We start from the raw sequence: 25,891 nt of genomic DNA on the forward strand, positions 1-25,891 counted from the left end.
TCTAAGTCTTGAAGTTCTTTGATAGGATAGATACCTTTGTTTCTCCAATGAGAGATAAGTCTTAATTGTCAGTAGGCCCACAATAGGTAACAATCTGATTTAATTAATTAATTCACTCAATAGTGTCAAGCATTGTTTGAGGTGCTGGGGGTTGTGAACAAAAAAACCAAAATCTCTGAGTTCATGTGGCTCATAATTAATTGGGAGAGACCAATAATAAATAACTAAACATATAATAATCAAGTATCATAATTGCTAAGGCTTAAATCAAGATATAGAGTATCAGGAATACAGAAATGCTGTCTTGTTATTTGTAGTAGATGGCTTCTCTAATAAAGTGAGTTTTGAGCACAGCAAAAATTAAATAAAGTAAGAATGATGCCAGTCATGCATATATCTGGAGAAAAGTGTTCCAGACTGAAAAATAGCACATGCAAAGACCCTGAGGTAGGCATACGGCTCAATTCAAGAACAACAAAGATACAAAAAACAAATGGCCTAAAGGAAGTTATAAGTAAGAGAGAGAGGTCAGAGAGATATTTGGGTGGGGTTAAAACACTTGCAAAGCACATAGAGCCTATGAACCAGTGAAGGAATTTGGTCATTTCCCTGAGTGACATACGAAGCTATTGGAGGATTTTTAACTTATACTTTTAAAAGAGCCCTCTAGCTACTGCAGTGGGACAGAGTTGGAAAACCTGAGCAATTAGGATACTATTAGGACAATCCAGGCAAGATGATAGAGACTTGGACCAGACCAGTGCAATAGTTATGGAGATGGCAAGAAGGCATTGAATTGTAGGTGTAGTTGATAGTAGAGCCACAGAATTTGTTCAAATGAATATGAGATAAAGAGAGGAATCAGGATGATTTCAAGATTCTTGACTTAAGCAACTGGAAGGGTCGAGTTGCCATTTATGGGTGTAGGGAAGACTGGGCAAAGCAGGATTGATCAGGAGAAATCACACCTTTGGTTTCGGTTAGTGTTTGAGATGTCACTTAGAAATCCAAGTGGGGATGTCAAGTAGATATATGTGTCAAGTAGAATACATATGTCTGGGCTTCTGTGACAAAGTCATGACTGAACATATAAATTCAGTAATCACATTTAAAGCCATGTGACTAGAAGGAATCACCAAGGGAGTGGGTATAGTTATGGAAGAGAAGAGGTCCAACAACTAAGTCCCAGGCTTAGAGTCAGGGAAAAGAGAAGGAACCAATAAAAGAGACATTGAAGTAGCAACCACTGAGGTAGAAGGAAATTTAAGAGAGAATAGTGTACCAGAAACCAAAAGAAGAAAAGATTTCCAAGGAGGAAGGGAGAGAGAGATCGATTATGTCAATTGCTGCTGATGGGACAAATAAGAGGAAGATGGAGAACTAAACATTGGATTTGACATCAGCATCATTTGGATGGCAGTGACCTTGACAACTATGGGGTAAACGGCTAATATAGGATTTTTTCCTGAAAATGGGTTTCTTTATTTAAAAAAAAAGAGAGAGTGAACTGAGCACCTGAAATGGAGTGAAGAGGAAGAAGGTAAAGAATGATGAAGGATGTTTGAAGGAAATACAACAAACTTCAATAACTACATGCAAGTTTTCTCACTACCTTTGGCCTCAGTTTTCAGAAGTGCCCAATGAGAGAGTTGGTCTCTATCCTCGGTTTTATCTTATGAATAATGGGAATATTTTTTAAGTTTGTTCATTTCTTTTAAGAGAGAGAGAGAGAGAGAGAGAGAGAGAGAGAGAGAGAGAGAGAGATGAATGAATGAGTGGGGACAGGGCAGAGAGAAAAGGAGAGAGAGAATCCCAAGCAAGCTTCATGCAGTCAGTGCAGAACTTGACGTGGGGTCAGCCCCATCAGCTGTGAGATCATGACCTGAGCCAAATGAGGAGTAAGGCTCTTAACTGATGGGGCCACCTAACCACCCCTAAATAATGGGAATATTGGTTGTACCTATCTTATAGGGGTATGCTTGGGGTTCAATGAGTTAAAACATGTGAATTATTAAATATTTCCTGGACATATTAAGTTCTTAATAAATGTTTGCTATAATCATTGTATTGTCACATCATGTTTAATATTCTTATTTTCCCTTTAGCTTGGACATTTCACGACTCTATGTCATCATTATCATCTTGCTTAGAACCAGCCACCCCCGATGGCTAGTTCTAGTTTTGTACTGATATGTAGGGTGGATTTGCTTCCTGACAAAATATTAGTCACGGCTTCCTTGTTGTCTTCACAGTAAGAGTCAATTATAGATCAGAATGAAGTAAGTAAAAAAAAAAAATGAGTTGGGATACTTTTCCCTTGGATGAGTGGTCCTTTATTGATAACCACGGATGAGTAGATACAAGAGGCTTTAATCTTAGGGTTTTAATCTTAGGTCCACTTGGCTTGAGATAAAACATTCTCTTGGAAAACTGGTTCCTGAGTGGCTTTGGAAATGGCTGCTCTCCACAGTTTATATTTTTTTGCCTGGTTGTTTTTGTAGTGTTTACACTGTCCTCTCCAGCTAAAATTGCTGGGCTGACTTTGTTTCATCTGGACTTTATATTACACCATAATGATTAATCCACTTTGTCTGTGCCAAAAGCAGCTAGCATTTAAGTACCACTTGTAATTTCCACATCCAATGAAGTAATTCATCCTAGCCTGCAGTTTTTACTTGATAAATGTCCAATCTTTGTCTGCAGTGCACCTGGGACCTTTGCTATAGCATCATGATGGTGAGAGATTTTTAGAGTTCATTTCTTGCTCTCTTTCACCCCCTATCCATATTTCAAATCTGAGGAAGGGTCTTTATGGACATGGGTCTGGTATTGACCAAATTCACAGAGAAAGGAAGGGCCAAGAGAAGGTGACAATCAGTTGGTGTCTCACTGAATTTGATCTGTCTTCCCTCCCTGTGGCAAGGGTGGCAACAGGGAGCTGCCTCTTTGCCATGGCGCCCAGTCAGTGAGGTGAGTGCTGCTGCAGAGGAGAGGGTGGGAACCTTTGGCTTCCCCTGCCCTGGTTCCTCAGGATACTGTCCAGACTCTTTGAGGTGTGTGTGTGTGTGTGTGTGTGTGTGTGTGTGTGTGTGTGTGTATGATGACTTTATTTGTATTTTCCAGATGTGGAAGTGGAGATTCAGAGAGAACTGTGTGAGAAGTCACACAACCAGTACGTAGTAAAATCAGTAAACTCAGGTCAGGCTAATTCCAAAGTCTATGTTCTTAAACCCTGTTCAATACTGCCTCCTGACCCAATCTTATTTTTTGAAGTATACAAGTAAGTGGCTTTTAGAGAGTTGGTGCAAACATCACCGCAATCAATTTTACAATGTTTTCATTACCGAGTAGAAGCTGTGTACTCTTTTTCCATCTCCCTAAACCTACTATTCTGCCAGCCCTAGGCAATCCCTCCCCTACGTTCTGTCTGCAGATTTGCTTATTCTGAACATTTCATATAAGTGGAATCATACAATATTGGTCTTCTGAGGCTGGCTTCTTAGAATTAGCATAATTTTTAAATAAAGACAATGTTTTAAGAGCAATTTTAAGTTCAGAGAGTTCCCATATACTCCCAGCCCCCACAAATATATAGCCTCCCCCATTATCTCCCACTAAAGTGATACATATGTTATAACTGATAAACCTACACTGACACAGCATAATCACCCAAAGTCCATAGTTTACATCAGGGTTCACTCTCGATGTTGTACATTCTCTGGGTCTAGACAAACGTATAATGACATATATCTATCAGAATAGTATCATACAGAGTATTTTCACTGCCGCGCCTATTCATCCCTTCCTCCCTGCCCCCAAACCCCTGGCAACCACTGATCTTTTCATGTCTCTGTAACTTTGCCTTTTTCAGGATGTCATATGGTTTCCATGCAGTATATAGCCTTTTCAGATTGGCTTCTTTCACTTAGTAATATCATTTAAGTTTCCTTCGTGTCTTTTCATGGCTTGATAGGTTGTTTCTTTTTGCCACTGAGTAATATCAATTGTCTAGATGTACCACAGTTTATTTACCCATTCATCTACTGAAGAACATGTTTGCTGCTTCCAAATTTTGGCACTGAATAAAGATGCTGCAAACATCTGTGCACAACATTTTTGTGTGGACATAATTTTTTAACTCCTTTGAATAAATACCGATGAGCAGGATTGCTGGATCATACGGTAAGACAGTGTTTAGTTTTATAAAAGACTGCCAAACTGACTTCTAAAGTGATTGTACCATTTTGAACTCACAAGCAGTACATGAGAGTTTCGGTTGCTCTGTATCCTCATCAGCATTTGGTATTGTTAGTGTTGTGGATTTTAGCCATTTTCATAGATATGTCATGGTATCTGGTTGTTTTAATTTTCATTTCCCTAATAATATATGATGTGGAGCATTTTTTTTCATATACTTATTTGCTATCTGCATATCTTCTTAGGTGAGGTGTCTGTTAAAGTCTCTGGCCATTTTTTAATCCAGTTGCTAGTTTTCTTATTGTTGAGTTTAAAGAGTTCCTTGCACATTTCAGATAACAATCCTTTATCAGACATGTCTTTTGCAAATATTTTCTCCCAGGCTGTGGTTTGTCTTCTCATTCCCATGATACTGTCTTTCACAGAAGTCAAGTTTTTAATTTTAATGGAGTCCAGCTTACCAATTATTTCTTTCATGGATCATGCCTTGGGTGTCATATCCAAAAATTCCTTGCCATACCCAAGGTGATCAATGTTTTCTCCTATTATTTTCTAGTTTTTTAGTTTTGTTTTTTGCATTTAGGTCTCTGGTCTATTCTGAGTTAATTTTTGTGAATAGTATAAGGTCCGTGTCTAGATTCTTTTTTTTTTTTTTTGGCCTGTGGATATCCAGGTGGTCCAGCACCATTTATTGGAAAGACTACATTTTACTATATTGCTTTTACGCTTTTGCCAAACATCATCTAACTATATCTACTTGCATGTATTCATTGACTCTATTCTGTTGCATTGATCTATTTGTCTATTCTTTTACCAATACCACACTGTCTTGACTGCTGTAGCTGTATAGTAAATTCTAAAGTTGGCTAGTGTGAGTCTTCTGAATTTATTCCTCTCCTTCAATATTGTGTTTGCTATTCTGAGCTTTTTGCCTCTCTATAAATTTTAGAATCAATTTATCCATTTCCACAAGATAATTTGCTGGGATTTTGATATGGATTATATTGAATTTATACATCAAGTTGGAAAGAAGTGACATCTTGACAATACTGAATATCTCTCCATTAGTTCAGTTTATTTAATTCTTCTCTGATTTCATTCATCAGAGTTTTGTAGTTTTCCTCATAAAGATCTTGTCCAGCTTTTGTTAGATTTATACCTAAGTATTTCATTTTGGGGAATGCTGATAAAAATAGTATTGTTTTTAATTTCAGATTCCACTTGTTAATTGCTAGTATACTGAAAAGTGATTGACTTTTTAATATTAACTGTGTATCCTAAAACCTTCTGGTAAGCACTTAATTAATTCTAGGGTTTTTTTTTTCCTTATTGATTCCTTCTGATTTTCTACATGGACAATCATGTTCTCTGCAAACAAAGACAGTTTTATTTCTTCCTTTCCAACTTATATCTGTTATTTCTTTTTCTTGTCTTATTACATTAATTAGGAATCCCATTACAATGTTTAAAAGCAGTGCTGAGAGGGAACTTCTTTACCTTGTTTCTGATATTGAAGTTTATCACCATTAAGTATGATGTTAACTGTAGGGGTTTCTGTAGATAATCTTTTTTTTTTTTTAATTTTTTTTAACGTTTATTTATTTTTGACACAGAGAGAGACAGAGCATGAACAGGGGAGAGGCAGAGAGAGAGGGAGACACAGAATCTGAAACAGGCTCCAGGCTCTGAGCGGTCAGCACAGAGCCCGACATGGGGCTCGAACTCACGGACCGTGAGATCATGACCTGAGCCAAAGTTGGACGCTTAACCGACCGAGCCACCCAGGCGCCCCATAGATATTCTTTATCAAGTTGAGAAAGTTCCCCTCTATTTCTAGTTTACTGAGCATTTTTGATCACAAATGGGTATTGGATTTTGCCAAATGTTTTTTCTGCATTTATTGATACGATCATGTGATTTTTATTCTTTAGACTCTTGATATGATAGATTACATTACTTCATTTTTAAATATTGAAACAGCCTTACATACTTGGGATAAATCCCACTTGTTCTTGGTATATAATTCTTTTTTATACATTGTTTAATTCAATTTTCTAGTATTTTGTTGAGGATTTTTCCATCTATATTCGTGAGGAATATTACAGTTTTCTTTTCTTATAATGTCTTTGATTTTGGAATTAGGGTTATGTTGGCCAAATAGAATGAGGTAGGTAACATTCCTTCTGCTTCTATTCTCTGAAGGAGATGGTAGAGAATTGGTATAATTTCTTCCTTAAATGTTGGGTAGAATTTACCAGTGATCCATCTAGTTAGATAAGTATCCCAAAATATAGAGCAAAAAAGCAGAGAAGTGAATTAGGAGAAGAATGAAAAAAATATGGAGAAGTAATAGAAAAGGGCATAAATGTAATCAGTGTGATTTTTAAAAGGTCAAGAATTTATCCAAAAATATAATAGAGGAAATTTTTCCATAGCTGAAGACAAATAAGAATCTTATGAATGTCAGCAACTTGGAGGTACCCAGCACAATTAATATAAAAAATGTTCACACTTAAATACATCCTTATGAAATGTGTTTAAGCCAAGGTTAAAGACAAAAATATTTCATGGGGCGCCTGGGTGGCTCAGTCGGTTAAGCATCCAACTTCAGCTCAGGGCATGATCTCGTGGTTCATGGGTTTGAGCCCTGTGTTGGGCTCTGTGCTGACAGCTGGGAGCCTAGAGCCTGCTTCGGATTCTGTGTCTCCCTGTGTCTCTGTTCCTCCCCCGCTTGCACTCTGTCTCTCTCTCTCTCTCAAAAATAAATAAAGATTAAAAAAAATTAAAAAAAAAATATTTCATGCTTATGTGGTGGTGAGTGAGCAGGACAAGTTAGCCTTGCTGGAGTGAAAACCAGATTGGCATCAAACTTTTCCATTGGGATAAGAGAGAAACACATTCAGAGTTCTAATGGAAATTGATTTTGAACAAATAATTTTATACCCACTAAAAACTATCAATGAAATGGGAGAGTAAAATGGTAAAAATAATGTCCTTATATGAAATATGATGCTTCGTGAAATAATGATTTTAGAATTTATACAGAAGGATAAAGAAAAGAGAAAGACAAGCCATACAAATAACAATTGCCCAAGCCCAACTGCTTAACACAAAGTAAAATTGGAAAAAAAATACAAAAATACATGCAGTAAAAAACAACAACAAAAACCCAGCAAAATGATATTGAAAACCAGGTTTCACAAATTAGCAACCCAAACTAGATTAGCAAATGAGGAGGCCTTGGAAAGAATAGCTTCAAGAAGAAGTAAATTTCTTCTAAATTGCTGTAAATTTTAAATTATTATTTTAGTAAGAAAGTGAAGGCATATGATAATAATGCATTATAAAAATTCAGTGCCCTGCTTCCTCTATTTCTCCCTCCTCCTCCCAATTTACATCTGTGCATTTCTTCCTTCCTTCCTTCCTTCTTTTCTTCTTCCTTCCTTCCTTCCTTCCTTCCTTCCTTCCTTCCTTCCGGTAGACTCCATGCCCAACATGGGGGCTTGAACTTACAACCCTGAGACTGAGAGTCACATGCTCTACTTACTGGGCCAGCCAGGTGCCCCTGGGCATTTCTTTTTCTATCAGCACAGGTTAAATGAAATAGTTTCATCACTTTTTCTCTGAGTCCACACATATACATTAAAAGGTAAGCTCTATGAAGGCAGGTTTGTTTTTTTTTTTTTCTCTGTTCTATGCATTGATGTATCTTTAGCACTTAGCATAGTGCTGGTACTGCATATGCAATCAATAAATATTTTTTTTATTTGAATGGAATGAAATTGTTTAATCAATAGTATTCATCTAATTAAAATATTATAAATTCTGGCTGTTTTTAGACTTAATACATGGCCAAAACACACCAAAATTAATTATATCAGAAATAATAAATTCTATACATTTGACCATGTAAATTAACTATATGATGAACTGACTCTGTGACACTGTGACCAAGAGAGGAGGAGGGAAAGGTAGGGCTGTTAAATCTCTCATTAACTTAGAGGGAAGTATTGACATCCTGCCTAAAATTGATGGATCAAGAAATGGAAGGTTGAATACATTGTACAAAGCTATCGACGCATCTAAAGGAATAATAAAAAAATGAAATATATCTGGCAGTGGTTGTTGAAGGAAAGTGTAAATGAGCCAAGCTCCTCATCTTTCATAAGGGGGCCCATCAGCTATACTTTGAAGCTGATACATCAAAAATAAAGGGATAATAAATTATTGTTGCGGAGGTTCGCCTCAGAAGGATTAAAAATAGGAAACTCTTAAGCTATTACTTCTGGGGAATGCCATAGAGAAAGACCTTTACTTTTTAAAAAAATTACTCTCTAGTACCAACTGAATTTTATTGCCATGTGCCCATACTTTAAAAGTGACATTTTTAATTTAAAAATAGTTTCTAGAAAAAGAGAAGAATTTTTAGGACAGAAAAAAAATGATCCAACTGTTTGCAATTACATACTGTCTACCAGCAAGGACCATCAAACATTTTGCAAACATTATCTGATGGCGAGTGTCAGAATTTACATTTGCCAGATGGAGAAATTCAGACAAAGATGGAGGTGACTTACCCATTTTCAGTGCATCTGTGACCAGCCAGTGATAAAACCCAGGCTTCCGGGATTCTGAGCCCAAAGATAGATTTGGATGCATTTCTTCTTGGAAAAACCACCACATATTAGTATGATGATAGTTAAGGAAGAAATCCAAACTAATAGATGGCACACTCTGTGCTTAGGGCTTGGAAAATGCCTGTATTTTTCCATCCGATAATCTGGTGCCAAAATGCACATTTTTGCCTGTCGAGAAAAAGGTCAGAGCTTCTCTGAAGCACCTGATGGGAATATATATCAATTCAAGAAGTTGTGCCTACAAAGATAAAAAATGATAATCACTGTAACAACCACAATACATTTGTAAATCTCACTATATATGTATGAATAAAGATTTCCACCATTTTGTGGCTACTTAGAAAACTATATGTGGTTAATTAGCTTGATGAATAATTCTGATTATTCGGCCGTATGCCTCTATTATTAATTCAGACCACTAGCACAGGTGGAAAGGAGGAAAAATATTTGACTGATCTGGCATTATTTTACTTATTGGTTTCCCTCTTAATGTGAATTTTAAAATATTTACTTACTTACTTATTTGCCTGGCTTCCCTATTTAGTTAAAACTCTGGAAGGGAGAGAAGGGGAGCCATTAAATGATTATAGCAGATTTCCCTTGTTTTGTCACTACAGTTTCCTCTCCCTCTTCCATCCTACCCCCAACACCACACACAAACACTTCTGCAAAGTCGTATCAGGTGATACTGGCCCAATGGCCAAGATGAGCACTGGACCAAAGCAGCTGCAGAACTTACATGAGAATTTGCGAGAGGGACTTGTGAGAGCCAGACTCAGTGTGGCTGGTTGCTTGAGAAAAGAAGAGCTGTTTTAGGTCAAGAGCTGTCGGCAGCCAGATTTTCCAGGGTGTCGAAGAGAAACAGAGAAACGAAGAAGAAAGTCAATGTACAGAGTGGAGCAGAGGTGAGAGACAAATACAGTGACCATGAATTAACCTTTTTTGTAATTGTGATAGAATATGTACAATGTAGAATTTACTATTGTAATCCTTTTTGAATGTGTAATTCAGTGGCATTCAGTACATTATATTGTTGGGCAACCTTCACCACCATCCATCCCCAGAACCTTTTCATCGTCCCAAACTGAAACTCTACCCAGTGAACAATACTTCTCCAATTCCCCCATGCTCCCAGCCTTTGGTAATTACTCTTCTACATTCTTTCTCTATGAATCTGACTATTCTGGGAATTAATCATTCGTACCAGGGTATTGTTGAGAGCTGCATCAGTTAGCAATTTATTGTCTCTCAGATCCGAATTCACCCTTCCATACAGGTTCCACAATAGCAAATGGAATTCCTTTAAAGCATTTCTCCTCTACAAAGAACACCTGTTGAGGTTTCTCAGGAGAGGGTACTAGAGGGATAATGCAGGAGGAAGGGGCCTTCCTGCTGGTTCTGGCAGCCGCATTGTCAGTTGGTGGTACTCTATCCCAGCCACAGGCTCAGAACTCATGGTCGCTTGGTGACTTTACAGCCCCAACCTGGCCAGTGATCACCTGGCCGTCTTGACATGGACATGGTATATTCCAAGCCTCCTGTCTGCAATGGCACCCCACTCTCTCTTCAAGCTCCTGTGCCAGACCACTGGCTGCAGATTTTCTGTGCCCAACCTGTGCCCCAGAGAGTTGCTTCCTGCTTGCTCACGGATTGCAGACCAGCTCTGGTCTGGGCAAATCTCTCTGCCATCCAATGGTTGCAATTCCAGCCTTGGGAAGGGGGTCCCCTTTCATATCTGTCTCTCCTTAGGTACTCTCCCTTGGCCCTAGGATACCACATAGAGTTTCCCTATATCTTATAATTGCTCTTTTATCAAAAATTTAAAAATATTTGTATTAAGCTTCCCTTATTTAAGTCACTGTGTGGTTTCTGCCTGTTGTTTACATCTGGCAGATGTAAACCAGGATAGTTCTGTGCAAACTAGGGTGTGTGTTCACCTCCTCTAGGGACGGAAGGGAAAGTCCTGACTGCATTTGAAGCTCTGGCTATAGTTTATTTCTCTTTTTTTTTAATTTTTAAAATAAGTTTATTTATTTATTTATTTAGAGAGAGAGCAGGGAGGGGCAGAGACAGAGGGAGAGACAGAATCCCAAGCAGGCTCTGTGCTGACAGCTCGATGTAGGGCTCAAACCCACAAACCATGAGATCATGACCTGAGCCAAAACCAAGAGCTGGACGCTTAACCAACTGAGCCACCCATGCACTCCATAGTTTACTTATGAAGTCTACTATGTATCTGCCCTTGGGTCTTGAGACAAATTTGTTTCTTCAAAACAAATTCTAGCTTTGTCTTTAAGAGAGCTTAAATGTGTTTCTGTTACTTGAAACTAAGGGAGGCATCACTAATAAAAATGTAATTTCACATTCTTTCAAATATGGCTCAGAAAAAGGGATAGAGGGATGAAGAAAGACTACCTAACACCAGAAAAAAAGAAAGGAAGACTATGCCAAGGGTTAACATGGCAGCAAATTCTCAGTCGAGCTTGATGTTGATGTTAGGTCTTCAGGTTCTGTGACTCACCTCTCTTGTCACCAGTGGGGGAACTCATACAAAGGGAGCTAAGTGGGGCACTGGCTGACCCAAAGATTCTGAATGCAAAGAAACAAGGCTGAGGTCGAATGAAGCCTCTTACTCCCACTGCAACCAGACTTTGAGACCTGCTCAACTCAGTGTGTATCTGAGAGTTGGGTATGCAGAGTCAACCCAAGTTCATTCACCAGGCACCTGTGAGGACCTGGGCTGCCTCACACCCTCAACTACCAGGGGGTAGAGTAGGAGCCCACTATCTAGCAGCACACTTCCAGTGAAGGGAATATTCTGGACTGGTTTTGCTCAGCAGACAGAGTACGTCCCTGCCCATTACTAAAGCATGTCCCAGGAAATGTCAGACTCTTGCCTATCACATTTGTCTTTTTTTGTCTGAGAAGGGGTGCTTAATGGGGAGGAGACAGAGAGGAGAAACCTTCCTCCCCTGCATTTCTCTTCATATGAAGAAAATACCAAAATGTTGGTGTTCATTCCCTCCTCTATGAGCCAAGATGCAAGACCACTTCCCAACACTACTATTACTATTTTCCAGGCCAAGCCACCATTGCCTCTTGCCTGGATTGCTGTGGTAGCCTCCTCACTGTCTCCTTCCCCACTTCAGTCTATTCTTAACCTTACAGCCAGAGTGATTCCATGAAAATAGAAGTTAGCCTGTATCACTCTTCTCTTGGAAACCCTCCATTTGTTTCTCATCTCAGAGCAAAAGCCAAAGGACTTACTTTGGCCTGCAAGGCCCCACACCACCTAGATTCCCATGACTTCTCTGACTTTATCTCCCACTAGTTTAATGTGGCAGACTCACGACAACAACTGGTCCTAATTCTCCATCCCTCACTATACTCACACCCTTTGCAGTGTGACTTCGACAGTCTCCCCCAAAAGAAGTGGGATTTGTTCTCCATCTCTGGAAACTAAGTTGGTCTCATGAATTTCTTTGGTCAATAGAATGTGCCATTGTTTCAGTTCTGAACCCAGACCTTAAGAGGTTTTGTGTGCGCTGTGTACTCTCTCTCCTCCCCATCTCCTCTCTCTCTCTCTCTCTCCCCCCCTTCTCTTGTCCTCTTTCTCTCTTTCCTCTCTTACTTTCTTTTTCCTTTCTCTCCTCCTCCTCCTCCTTCCACACTCCTGCTATGACATAAGAACAGAACATCAACCTACTGGAAGATGCGAGGCACACAGACATGTGGAGCAGAGCTAAGTCAATCCAGTTGTCTTATCTAAGACTGAGATGTGTGAGGGAGCCCAGACAAGATCAGCAAAACTGTGCTGACTTGTAGCTGACTGCATAGGCATTGAGTGAGCCTTGACAAACTCAGCTCATCTCAGCAGAACCACCCCAGTGATCTTTAGACTCATGAGTAAAACTAAATGATTGTGTGCCACTGAGGTTCTGAGGTTCTTTGTTACTCACCATTCTTATGAGATAGATGACTGATACATTCCTCTGCCCATTCTTCTCCAGCCATAATTGCCCTCTGGAAAACAGCAGTCACATTCCTACCTCAGAGGCTTTGTACTTGCTGTTCCCTCTGGCTAGAGTCCTCTTCCCTGACCCACCCCACCCCCAATAGCTGCATGCCTTGATCCTTAACCTCCTTCAGATCTTCTCTCCAATGTCACCTTCTTAGTGAGATCTTGTCTGGACATATATAATATGATCTTCTAACACATCCTTTTCTCCCTTTTGAACTTAAAAACATTGTTTTAATGTTTATTTATTTTTGAGACAGAGAGAGAGAGAGAGAGAGCAGGGGAGGGGCAGAGAGAGAGAGGGAGACACAGAATCCAAAGCAGGCTCCAGGCTCTGAGCTGTCAGCACATCCCAACGCAGGGATCAAACTCATAAGCCGTGAGTTCACGACCTGAGCTGAAGTCTGACGCTTAACCGACGAAGCCACCCAGGCGCCCCTCCCTTTTCAACTTTAACTTTCTCCTTAGCACTTGTTGCTATCAAATATATTTTACGTATTCCTTATTTTTCTTGCTTATTATCTAACTTACTCGAAAGCTCCTTGGAAGCAGGGATTTTTGCCCTTTTTTCATTCGTTACTCTATTCCCATGCCCAGAATTATGCCTGGCACATAATAACACAATACACATACTTATCAAATAAGTAAATGAATGAGTGTGACTTCTCCATGGAATGATAGAGATGATCGGAAAATGTTTTCTTAATTTTTAAAAACTGGAAAAATTAAAAATCCCTGAATTAAATTTGTTTTATCTAAGTTCTCTTCCACCGCCATGATCGTAGTCACAGCCACCCTGACCTTCTGTCTGGATTGCTACAATTGCTTCCTAACTAGTTTTTCTGCACCTGTCCCTGCTCCATATAATCTATCACAGCCACGGTGGTCTTTTTAAAGAGAAAGCCCTGACTGAGACGGATATCCTTAGCATTGGCTAACAGGACCTGAAAGATTTGCTCCTCCCTACCTCTCCACCCTCAACTCTTCTTGCTAGCTCATCGGTCCTAAGGTTCCTTAAAATTGCCTGACCCTTCCTGCCTCAGGACATTTCCATGAGCTGTTCCTACCCTCAGGGAATGCTCATCACCATCACAATCATCATCATCATCCCTTTGCCCAGTTAACCCCTATTCATCCTTTTGATCTCATCTCAAGGATTATTTCCTCAGGAAAGCCTTCATAATTCAACGTTTTTTTTCTTTAAGGCACACAATACGACTTCTAACGGTAAGTTTGTGTGGCTTGTATGATGTCTGCTTTTCCCAACATATTGTAAACTCACTGAGGACTTAAGCTATTCACCAGGTCATTTGGATGAGTTTGGCCTCAGATTCACCTAAGCCCTTTGTAGAGACTTGCAGTGTCAAACAGGAACCCGTGAAGAAAAGAGCTTTTGCATAAGGAGTTGAGTCTTCCAGGAAAGACTCAGCCCTGATGATATTTTTGTTCCTTTCTAAAGCCACAAAGGTCTATAAACCATCCCTCCCCATGACCACCGCCAGTCCATTAGCAGTAGAAGCCAGAGAGAATATTTACATTCTAAGGGGTTTGTACTGAAGAATGACACCTCTCGTCATTCTTGCAATGTCATGATTTATGCAATCAAGTCTTGCTTTAGAGGACAGCCATTAGCCACAGGAATGGGCACAGCAAGAACAGCAGAAGCAGTGGTGATTAACTCTAGCTGGGATTTTAGTCTTCTATTGCCGTGAACAAGTTGCCACAAACTAAGCAGATTAAAGCAACGCGAATTTATTATCTTACAGTTTCGTGGATCAGGATCCAAAGCACAGCTTCACGGGATCCCAGCTCAGGGTCTCACAAGGCTGCAGTCAGGGTCAGGCTGTAGCTCTCATCTGACACTCGAGGTTCTCATCTGAGCTCATTCAAGGTGTTGGCAGAATTCAGTTCCTTGTGGCTGCAGGAATGAGTTCCCCATTTTCTTGCTAGCTGTCAGCTGGGAATCATGCTCAGCTCCCAGAGGCCAGTGGCTCTCCTTGCCACATAGGCCATTCACCACATGGATGTTTTTAATTTTTTCCAGGCCAGCTGGAATGTACTGTTCTGACTTCTCTGTGACCAGTGGAGAACGCTGTCTGCTTTTAAAGGGCTTACCTGACCAGGTCAGGTCCACCCTGATAAGCTCCCTTTTTGCCATATAATATAACATAACCATGGGGGTGATATTTCACTGTATTCAGAGGTCCTTCTGAACTCAGGGGGATTAGACGGGCACCACACTGGGGGATCCTGCCTACCACAGGCAGCTAGGATCGCTGATCTTAATAACAAAAAACTACTGAGGTTATATTCTTGCCAACACTGTGCTAATTACATTTCAGCATTTAATCTTTAAAATAACCTATGAGGTAAATTCTATTACTCTCCTTGTTTTACAGGTGAAGAAACTGAGGCTCAGAGGCCAGGTGACTTTGTCTAATTTCACACAATCAGTAAGAAGCATAGCCTACATTTTGAACTTTGGTCTTTCTGACTCCAGAACTCATTCTTTTTCACTTTACCTCATCGAAGCTGGTTCTCCTGTAACCAGCAGAATGATGATTGTCAGTATTTATGGCTATAAATACAGGTAGTCCTGCCCACACCTCAGGAAGTAGGTTCTTCATAAAAATGTTCTTAATTAACCTTTAATTAACTAAAATGTGTTATCCATATCCTACGAAGAACTCTAGTTGATAATCACTTTAAACTCTTAGTGGAGTTATTGACTCAGGTATAAACTGGTGTTAAAAGCTTTCGGCATAAGGTTATTGGGGCACCAGACATTTGTATAGTGTTGCCAAAATAACACCACCCAGTTTACCTTCCAGTCACAAGGGTGAAACCTTAGTGCTACAATGGAAGGGTAAGATTGCCATTTGCCTTAAGTTCAAATGCTAGGATCCCTAATGGTGGGTCGGTCAGAACATACTTATCTTATGACAAAATGCAGTATGAATTTCACATCTCCTATGATACAATCTAGATAACAAGGTTTAACCTGAATTCATTATGACTTTGCGTTTGACTTCCATTTTATGAAAAATTAAGTGGGTTAGAGAAACAAGCTCTAGAGAAACACAGAAAAGGAACTAGTCACATCGAGAAAATGGGATGTTTTATAGATAATTGCCCAAATCCATGTAACAAGCATGATATCATGTCTTTTGTCTATGGCAAAAGAGCTTAAGAAATATCCATGTAATGAGAATCTTGTATATTCATGCCTGAATTGGTCCTTAACTGGACAAACCAGCTAGAGAGGACATATGGGGGATGACTGAGGAAATAAAAGGTGGACCAGGTATGAGATTAGATGTATTGACATGGAAAGTTCCAGATTATTAACCTTAGAAAGAAAGCAATTACAAAACAGTCTGTAACAATTTAAAAAATAGTATATTTCTCATTTTGAAAAAGATATGTAAGAATACATAAAAATTCTGGAAGGGTATACAATAAGATTACCAGTGGTAATCTCTAGTTGGTGGAAATAGTGTTTTTATTTTATTTGTTATTTGTTTACCAGTACATGTGATGCTTTGCAATTATAAGATACTTTAAAAAAATATATATGTTAAAGTTTATTTATTTATTTGAGAGAGAGAGCAAGCGAGAGCAGGAGAGGGGCAGAGAGAGAGAGAGAATCCCAAGCACGCTCCATGCTGTCAGCACAGAGCCCAACGCAGGGCTTGATCTCATGAACCATGAGATCATGACCTGAGCCAAAACCAAGAGTCGGAAGCTCAACCAACTGAGGTGCCCCAATGATAAGAGATTTTTAATTTAATAAAAATGAAAGAAAGTCATCAGTATATAAGTTTTAGCCTAAGCCATGGGAGTAAATGAGATTGCTCAGAATAAGAGGGCTAAGACCACAGCATTCAAAAACATCAAGATTTCAGAGAGAAGACCAAGGAAAGAGAGCTAGTCAGAGACTGAGGATGAGCCATGAAAGAACAGAAGAAGCAGGAAGGCCAGGGAAGGGGAGGTTTCCAGAGGAAAGGATAGTCAGGTGTATCAAATGCTAAGGATGCGCAAGCAGGATGAAGAATAAAAGGTCACTGACTTCACAGTAGGAAGTCAACAAAGACTTTTGCACGTGGAGGGATAAGGAACGAGAGGTGGTTCTTGTAAGGAGTTGGTAGTGGGGGAAGGACACAAGACAGCAAGTAGAAGTCAGTCGTGGTGCCCATCTTTGCACAAGGAGGTGAGCAGCGACAAGTTGCCACTCAGGTGTGTTCCAGGTAAAGGAAACACTGGAACACTGCTCCTTTACCCAGCGAGAGTGGCGCCCCCTGCAGGATGTAAAGGGAAGACTCTATGAAGCCGGCAGAGCAACAAAGAGTTAAGCAACTTGTCGGTAGATTGGAGAAGGCCAGTGGGAATGGAGAAATTGAAAACCTAAGACTCGAGAAGGCAGGATCATTTATAGCACAGGATGCCCCGGCCACAGAGCAGGGAACCGGGTGGAGCACAGAGGAGGCCGGTGACCCTGTGCAGGACTGAGGCTGGCTTCCTCTGAATCAGAGTGAACGCTCAGGAGCCAGGACCAAAACCAGGCAACTCTCACCTTCTGTTCAAGTCACCAAACTGGTGATGATTAACAATGATAAGTATACTTGGAAAGCAGGTTTTCTAAGGGACAGTGTGCTGGTGTTTAAGTTCTGCAAAGCCACATTAGGAGGCACTAGACCATGTGGGCCTCGCACATTATTGGAGCAGGAGGCTGTCCACATGATGGGATTTGAGGGGTGGTCCATCACCCCAGGAGTATCTCCCATGGGTTTTTCTTAGTGATAGGTGCTGTGATGAGTGAATAGACAGTGGAAGGTTTGGGGTCAGTAGATGAGTTTATGGTCTATCCTTTCTGTCACGTATACTTTTTGAACTTCAGTTTGACTTGCTTCAGTGAACATTTATCAGATACCCACAGGGCAAAAAGGGCACTGTTCTCAATACAGCCCATGACATTTCATTTGATCCACAAACTGGGTGAAGGGGCTGGAATAATCTGGGGCTGTACCTGCAATGAGAAATAGACAACAGTTCTTGTGTGCCCGGATCAGAGAATTGCCTCCCTGAAAAAATAAGCCTGAAGAAAGAACAAAGGTGCCATGTTCAGTCTGATCATTTCCTTTCTTTCTCTGTACTCTCTTCCCATCGCCCCCATCACTCAATCAGAAAGCCCCGATGTCCTCTGGCCTCTTCTGCCCCATCCAGTCCTGCCTTGGTGCTGCTGACCACACAGCAAACTGTCCCCGGGTCAGCAGGTCTCAGATGTGCCTGCAACACTCCAAACTGGGGCTTCACAGAGACCACAGACATCTTCCAGGGGACTCAGCAGCTGCTCAGGGTCGTGCAGCTCAGAGTGCATTAATCAAATGTTATTATTCCCCACCGCTCTGTTTGCTGTGTCAGTTAGATCTGGGACAAGCTGTTGGTCAGAGGGTTTGCTCCCTGGTGCCTGTTTGTAGACACTCATCTTCCCAATTTATCCTTCAAGCAATACTTTGTAGGACAAGACCGGTATCCCCCATTTTCCTCACAGCTTTAGGAACTCTGGGGCTTTGCACAAATGTGTACAAGGTGTAGAGATTCCAGCCAAGAGAAGAGAGTGGGAAGGAACACTGCAGCGGGAGGGAGGGCTGGAAGGTGCTGGGCCATTAATTACAGCTCAGTGGGGACAGAGAAGGAAACAGCAACTCGGAGTGGAGCTCCAGAGCAAAAGCAAACAGGAAGGTTTTAATGAGAAAGTCCCTGAGAGGAAATGACTCAATGGTTTGGAAAGAGTGGGCTTCAGAGAGGCTGGAGGCAACATGTGTGGAGCCCCATCCATAGGGAGGGAGTGGAGTTAGCCGGAGGCAGGCAACTGGGGAGGGGCATGCAGGACTTTCTTTTTGGCACCCAGAGATAGCAATCAGCCTGTCCACTCAGGGCTTTGCCCCACATGTCCAGGGGTGGGAGTTGGAGAAGGGAGTCTCAGGGCAGGAACAGTTGTTCCATCTGCAGCAAGGTTGAGAAAACCCTCTTGATTCTCAGTATGGCGGTGCGGGGTGGGGAGGGAGGCTGAGATTGCTTGGTCAAGGATCTGTTTGGAAAAGGTGCTGGCATATCCTGGGGCTGGGCTGCAATGAGGGATGCACAACAGCATTTCCAGGGTCTGGAACACAGAACTTGCTCCCTAAAAAAAATGCCGACAGACGAGCAAAGACGATCGTGTTGCAGTCTTGGTGTCTGCATCAGAGAGAGAAGCATTTTCTGATTCAAAAGTCAGGGCATGGTATCTGAGAAATTTTTTTCCCTAGTTTCTGAATTTCTGCACATGGCATGCCTTAAGATGGTAGAAAATGAGATCATACTTATCATAAATGTACCAAAATGAATTTATTAAGAATTGTAAAATTGTATGAAATTGGAAGTGCCCTGGAGAATCTGTCATGAATGAACACTGTGTTTTGAAACAAAAGCCTATCTGAGCAGAGCTCAAGGACAAAAGTCTTCACAAATCATGAATTCATTAGTTTCTTCATGAATCAGGAGTTAGGGGAGAGGGGAAGTGGGGAGAACAAGTTCCCTTCTGCAGGGTGGGGGGTGTGGGCGGAGAAGCTAAAGTCCCTCTGGTGTGTTCAAGGATGTGGATGCTGGGGCCGGGGACCTAGCCTTGAGCCCTTGCTCTTGAGCGTCCTAGCTGCGTCTCGGGCAAATCTGAGCTCCCCGATTTGCAAAGTCAGGACCGCACTGAGTCCACCAGGTGGCTGTGAGAATTCCAGCCATTCCACTGGGTACCTAGACCAGTACCCAGCATGGATGGGGCATGTCTAAGATAGCAGCTCCTTTCCTTTCTCCACCCACACTGAGTGATATAGGGAAGGATGTCCCAGCTTGGAAAGGTGTCAGTCACGGAAAACACCCTGCGGTTTAGCAGACATTTGGGAACTCCGTCCGAAACACTCCTCTCAGGCAAGTGGGTGAGGAGAGAACACGGGGCAAGTCAAACTGTCTGCTGCCCAGCACCCACCACAAACCAGTAACGGGTTGGGCTTCTCACTGGCTGGAAACCAGCACAGAGAGGAAGCAGCAAACACTATGAGAGGAAACAAAGTTTCCTGTTCAATGAGGGGTGAGCAAGAACCTGGCGATTCTGGAAGAGCAAAAGAACAAGGGCAGCAAAGGGAGGAAAACATAAACAAATGAACTGTGGAGCACCCGGGGTGCATTTTATCATTTTATCTGACCGGAGGAGCAGCCTGTACAGAGAGGATGTGGGAACCTCGATTATGTTACAAACCATCACGAGGAACTTCCAGCCTTAGCTGATCCAGCGGGCGGCTCTTGCAGCAACTTAAAAGGGCATATAAAAGCCACTCACCAAGGCCCTCCTGCAAGGGGACTGGGGGAGGTCTTGTCATTTCCACCCAAACCCGGCTCTCAGCGCTGTCACTTCTGCATACCCTGGCTTTTTCTAAAAAGGTCTCTGTCTTTTCAATTTCATCATTTACACCACTTGCTTCAATGATTCTCAACTTGGCATGCTGCTCCATGATTTTGCTACTTTCTGAGTCACATGCTTTTTACCTACATTACTAGTGGGGCTTGAGGTCCAGCCTCTGAAGGAGGTTGCCAAAGCTTCCCATTCCTTTCCCAAGGCTAGCCAGTGATGCGTGTTGTCAGAAACACTCTCTGCCTCAAAGTCTCTTTTTCTAATTCTAGATAATCCTTGGAGAAAGATCTCAGGCTGGGCCATGACTACCTAAGAGTTCAAGACAATTGAGATGAATACGTATTTGGGCATCTAGATGTGGCCGGCACGATGGGGGAGTCCAAGGTGAAGACTTAGCTTCGACTCTCCAGGGCTTTGCTGCCTAGAGGGAAACCATATATAGGGTCTATTTGTTTTAGTACTTACTAAGCACTAAAGTAAAACGGGTTAATTCTTGGTGTTTTATTGTATAAGTTAATATGAGAAAGAATGAAATCTGGCCCTTTGTAGCAATGTGGATGGAACTGGAGAGTGTTACGCTCAGTGAATTAAGTCACACAGAGAAAGACAGATACCATATGTTTTCACTCTTACGTGGATCCTGAGAAACTTAACAGAAACCCATGGGGGAGGGGAAGGAAAAAAAAAAAAAAGAGGTTAGAGTGGGAGAGAGCCAAAGCATAAGAGACTCTTAAAAACTGAGAACAATCTGAGGGTTGATGGGGGGTGGAGGAAGGGGAGGGTGGGTGATGGGCACTGAGGAGGGCACCTGTTGGGATGAGCACTGGGTGTTGTATGGAAACCAATTTGACAATAAATTTCATATTAAAGAAATAAATAAATAACATGCTAATAACATAAATGAAGCCTAACCTAAAGCTACACTAGGTCTCTTACAGGCAGGACACGTGCCAGGTAAAAGAGCAGGCTGCTGGCGTTCTTTCCAGGCTGTGGAGGAAGGGTTGACCAGAAGTGCCCCTTTCCCAGGTGAGGGACTATGTCCACAGATTCCTGGGAACCACAAGCAGGTTCCAGGAAGCGTTATCACAGAGGAGTTTGGGAGGGCACCAAGGAGCACGTGTTACTGAGAACAGACGCTCTTTCCCCAACTTTCTCCTGCTTACCCTGCTAATCCTGGTTCACAGAGACCTTACCTCCTATTGCTCGTCTCCACTTTAGTCACTTATTCAGGAAGCAGCAGATTTGCCGTGTGTCAGCTACTGTGCTAGGCTCCGGGGACTCAGTCCTTGCCCCCAGGGAACTTGCACTGGAGAGGACCATTGCATTTGCACTATATGCTCAGCTTCTCATTCTTTTCCACAGATGAAGTCTTTAGAATCCTGCATGGAATTCCCACCCTCACTTTTGCAGATAAACAATCAAGCCTCCTTTTATTTACTCAACCACATACCTCGAAGGGGACGTGCACGAGGTGTGTCATTTTCTCCAGGATTTTTCTTGGTGCCATCTGATTCTAGGCCAGGAACCTGCAAAAAGCAAGAACTTTGGAGTGAGGGAGACATGGATTGGGACAGTGCGGTGCCTCACAGCAGTGGATGAATCTTCCCAGGGGATTTTGGGCAAGAGCAAGTGTTAGCATTAGTAGAGGTATTGTGTAACAGGACACGATGGCTAGGACGTCGGGGATTTCCTGGTAAGGCAAGCAGGTCTTATTTTCTAGGGTAAGGTAAGCTAGTTAAAGCTGAGTTGGAGGACTGTGATTGGTGTTTGTTAAGTTTCCTTGACAAGTGCTTCCCATAAATGCAGGCTGACTTAGGTTCAGATTTGTGATGTGGGCAGGTCCACTGAAGTGGCCTCCATTTTGTGGGTCCCCAGATACAAATTAACATTATCATATTTTTGGTTGGGTTCCTTGGAAGCAGAGCCTGAGGCAAAGTTTTGGGGACATGTGATTTATTGATTTATTCAGGAAAAACTTGTAAGTGACAAAGGGAAGCAGAAAAGTGAAGGAAAGAGTAGAGCAAGGATTTGGTCTCAGAAAATGCCAGACGTGATCCATAGAAAACTCTGAGGCATAAGTGATATCACAGAAATCTTCTCACCACAAGGCAAGAGGGCCAGACTTCTGTGGGTTGGGAAGGGGTGTGTGTGTGTGTGTGTGTGTGTGTGCGCGCGCGCGTGTATGTGTGTGGGTATGTGTGGGTGTGCATGTTGGGGAGGCTTGACCTCACAGCTGAGTCATCTTCCATTAGCTGTAAGGGAAGCTGTGAGCTGTTAGCACATGGCTGCTGTAGGATGGGTTCACCAGCATGGTAAAAGGGACGTGGGTGGGACAGCAAATGAATCCATCACACATAGGTTCAAATGCAGCATTCACCTTCACAAGTTAGAGTGACCATTATATCAGGTGATTGTGAAAAGCCCCTGGTACAGTAACTGTCCCTCCCTCTCCCTTCAGGCATTACGAGGCAGAAGATCTTGACAGACCAGCCCAATCCAAAAGCCTACCTGATTCATACGCTGGTATGGCAAGAAAGTAAATCCATCACTGAAACCTTATTCCTCTGTACCTCCATCCCCAACCACATGGAGGAATCCAGCCTGCACCTGGTCTCCTGCTCATCCAGGGCTTTGACTGTTGTCAGTGCCCCCAAAGAATTAGTGTCTTTCCTGCCTAAAAGTCGGTCCTTTTGATACCTCTAGAGCAGTATTTCTCAAACTATTAAGCTCTAGTTTATTGGGGGTTAGGGAATGGCAGGTAGAATAATGTCTCTCCTAAAGATGCCTACACCGTAATTCCTGGAACCCGTGACTGTGTTGCCTTACATGGCAAATGGAACTTTGCCGATATGACTAAGAGTACGGACCTTGAGATGGGGAGGCTATCCTGGATTATCCAAGTGGGCCCAACCTAACACATGAGCCCTTAAGTTGAAAATCTTCCTTGGCTGTGGTTCAAGAGAGATGAGACAGAAGAAGAAGGGGGAGAGATTCAAAGTTTAAGAGGGTTTTGACACAGGAGCCAAGGAATTCGGGAAGCCTCTAGAAGAAGCTGGGAATGGCCCTCAGCCAGCAAGGAAACAGAAACCTGCTGTCCTATAACCACAAGGAATTCAATTCTACCAAGAACCAGAATGACTAAGGGAATGAATCCTCTCATTGAGCCTCAAGAAAGAAACACAGGCATACTGACACCTTGATTTTATTCTGGTGAGACCCACATCAGACTTCCAATCTACATACTGTATAATAATACACTTGTGTTGTTTACGCTGTTAAAGTTTTGGTAATTTGTTACAGCAGCGATAGAAAACTAATGCAGAGGTCTTGATCAAGTTAGTTTAGGAAATGATGCTATAGATTATAGAACATACTACTCACCTTGTTATGAGAGAGTCATAGTAAAAACAAAACCAGTAACAAAACATTAATTGAATCAGATAGCAGATAACTTGTTCACTACAAAGGGAGAGGCTGACGCTATCTTGATTCATAATTCTGTGTTCTGATAGCATCACATATTTTGTGCAAATAGAGGGCCGCAGACCCACAGCATCACGTTCCGTTGTCATAGTTACTCTCTGAAAAGAAAGATGCCCTGACAAAGACCAGATTGGCTGCAGTAAGGGGTGGGAAGGTACCCTGAGGGTAGCCAGATGCTTCTACATTCATGTCAGAGACATTTTCCCGAAGTTTGTATGCAGTCGGCTCTGTCCCCAAAGGAAAATGGTCATTTACATTTAGAAAACAGGAAGCCCATATTAATGATGGATACTTTCTGTTGAGAATTTGTCCTTCCATCCTAACACTTAGGAAACCAAATATCAACAGCAAAAAAAATGTTTTGAAATGGATTTTGCCTCAGATTAAGCACAACTGCTGGCAACTTCATGTACCTCATTTCTTACCCTTCTCCAACTCAGTTCAACTCAATCTAGCTACAGCTTCCTGTATGAACACACCAAGCTTATCCCTCTGCAGGGACTTTATACCTGCTCTTCCCTCAGCCCGGATTGCCCTTTCTTCAGATGTTTGCATGCTTCACTCCCTCCCTGCTTCCCTCCGTTCATTCAGGCCTCTGTTCAAATGTTCCCACTTCAGACAGGTCTTCCCTAAGCACTTTATCTGAACTAGACACTGTCTCCAATATTGTCAATGTCCTCTCCAACTTTATAGTTCCTCATGGCATTTCTGTATTTATTTGAGTATCTGGTCATTGTTTCCCCATCAGATTGTAACCTACATGAAGGCCAGGCCCTTGTCTCTTATTCACTGCTGTATCCCTGGTTTCTGGCTTGTGGTGAGTACCTCATGAGATTCAACATGTGTTGACTGAAGGCATTTCTTGGAGTCTTGGTTCTCCACTGCCATACTAGTCACCCTACCTCACCCAATTTCTTCCAAACCCACGTTCTTCCCCTAGTCCAATGCAATTGGTATGGAAGATTGTATATTTCAAAGAGAGTCACCATAATGTATATCCCAGTTCACATGTCCCTCTTACAAACTGATGTTGATACTTCTTTGAGGAGTGTGTTCGTGTTCTCTCCTCTTGAATCTAGGCTGGTCTGTGACTATTATGGGACTATAATGGGACACCACGTGACTTCCAAGTCTTGGTCATAAAGGTGAAACAGCGTTTACCTTGTTTACCTCATTCTTAGGTCTTTCCCTCCAGGAACATGGCCCCCATCCTGTGTAAAATCTCAAGCCATGTGGAAAGGCCATGTGTAGATATCTTGACAGCTGAGCTAAGGTCCCAGATGACAGCCTGAGGTCCCAACTTCCAGACATAGGAGGAAGCCTTTGAGATGACTCCAGCCCCAACCACTGTCTGACTACAACTGTAGGAGAGACCACAGTGAGAACCACAAGCCAGTCAGACCCCCAAAATCCTTGGAGGACAATAATAAAATGATCATTCTTGTTTTAAGCCAGTAAGTTTAAGGATGCTTATTCTGTAGGAATTAGTAACTGAAACAGATGGGATATGAAATGGTCTATTAGAAGATCTGATTTCTAATCTGTCTTCTGTGCCATTTACACTTGCCAGTCCCTCTTCTTCCCAAAGACTATTTCCAACGTACCAAACCACAGCAAAAGTGTAGCCATCTCTTCTAACCTTCACCCTAGGGTGATTTAGTGAAATGTGCTTATCTTCAGGAATTACGCTTAGAAAAAAAAACTATATATATATATGTATATATATTTGATATATATATATACACATATATATATTTGATATATATATATATATATCAAGATTTTCCTATTATCACAATTCAGAATTTTCCTAGATTCAGCCACTCTGAAGATTAATAAGTCACCTAGGACAGCTGGATTAATGAACTTCGCCCCATTGTTCGTCTTCTCAGGCCCAGCCCCATGCCACTTCCTGGTGGCAGTTCCTTTTCCAGCAGCCTTATCAGATGAAAGCCAGTCAAACTCACCTCTGCAGCAGGGGCAAGCCCTCCTAAAAGGGTGCTCAACTGCTTCTGCCTACCAGTACTTACTCAAGGGCAGGGGCAAATCCCAGAGCCCCATCACCTTACTTGGCTGGACCCCATCTGGGAGGGGTATTTATCTGCGGTGGGG

The 25,891-nt window shown here is 41.9% G+C and overlaps 1 long non-coding RNA gene across 1 annotated transcript in view; it reads right to left on the reverse strand.

The window, feature by feature from the left end:
- The window catches only part of LOC131495862 (uncharacterized), an 83,686-nt gene extending 74,125 nt beyond the window's left edge, over positions 1-9,561 (reverse strand). The window contains exon 1 of the long non-coding RNA XR_009254165.1: positions 8,775-9,561. This is a non-coding gene — a long non-coding RNA (uncharacterized LOC131495862). The remainder of the gene's footprint in view (positions 1-8,774) is intronic.
- Between the last annotated feature and the right edge of the window lie 16,330 nt (positions 9,562-25,891).

Source organism: Neofelis nebulosa, chromosome 15, assembly GCF_028018385.1.
Source record: "Neofelis nebulosa isolate mNeoNeb1 chromosome 15, mNeoNeb1.pri, whole genome shotgun sequence".
NCBI lineage: Eukaryota > Metazoa > Chordata > Mammalia > Carnivora > Felidae > Neofelis > Neofelis nebulosa.